Source organism: Palaemon carinicauda, chromosome 31 (assembly GCF_036898095.1).
Source record: "Palaemon carinicauda isolate YSFRI2023 chromosome 31, ASM3689809v2, whole genome shotgun sequence".
NCBI lineage: Eukaryota > Metazoa > Arthropoda > Malacostraca > Decapoda > Palaemonidae > Palaemon > Palaemon carinicauda.
Genome location: NC_090755.1, coordinates 81,825,958 through 81,827,222, shown reverse-complemented (window position 1 = coordinate 81,827,222; position 1,265 = coordinate 81,825,958).

Here is a 1,265-nt window from a genome sequence, read left to right as displayed (position 1 = left end):
GGGCCAAATAACAATAGCTAGGCCTATGCTTCTCTTGGTTAAAAGATTATAAAGACTTCGATCAATACGGCAAAAAGTTAAGATTAATTAAATATGCGAAACTTATAGGGGGCCAAATAACAATAGCTAGGCCTATGCTTCTCTTGGTTAAAAGATTATAAAGACTTCGATCAATACGGCAAAAAGTTAAGATTAATTAAATATGCGAAACTTATAGGGGGCCAAATAACAATAGCTAGGCCTATGCTTCTCTTGGTTAAAAGATTATAAAGACTTCGATCAATACGGCAAAAAGTTAAGATTAATTAAATATGCGAAACTTATAGGGGGCCAAATAACAATAGCTAGGCCTATGCTTCTCTTGGTTAAAAGATTATAAAGACTTCGATCAATACGGCAAAAAGTTAAGATTAATTAAATATGCGAAACTTATAGGGGGCCAATACAATAGCTAGGCCTATACTTCTCTTGGTTAAAAGATTATAAAGACTTCGATCAATACGGCAAAAAGTTAAGATTAATTAAATATGCGAAACTTATAGGGGGCCAAATACCAATAGCTAGGCCTATACTTCTCTTGGTTAAAAGATTATAAAGACTTCGATCAATACGGCAAAAAGTTAAGATTAATTAAATATGCGAAACTTATAGGGGGCCACATACCAACAGCTAGGCCTATACTTCTCTTGGTTAAAAGATTATAAAGACTTCGATAAATACGGCAAAAAGTTAAGATTAATTAAATATGCGAAACTTATAGGGGGCCAATACCAATAGCTAGGCCTATACTTCTCTTGGTTAAAAGATTATAAAGACTTCGATCAATACGGCAAAAAGTTAAGATTAATTAAATATGCGAAACTTATAGGGGGCCACATACCAATAGCTAGGCCTATACTTCTCTTGGTTAAAAGATTATAAAGACTTCGATCAATACGGCAAAAAGTTAAGATTAATTAGATATGCGAAACTTATAGGGGGCCAATACCCATAGCTAGGCCTATGCTTCTCTTGGTTAAAAGATTATAAAGACTTCGATCAATACGGCAAAAAGTTAAGATTAATTAGATATGCGAAACTTATAGGGGGGCCAAATACCCATAGCTAGGCCTATGCTTCTCTTGGTTAAAAGATTATAAAGACTTCGATCAATACGGCAAAAAGTTAAGATTAATTAGATATGCGAAACTTATAGGGGGCCAAATACCCATAGCTAGGCCTATGCTTCTCTTGGTTAAAAGATTATAAAGACTTCGATCAATACG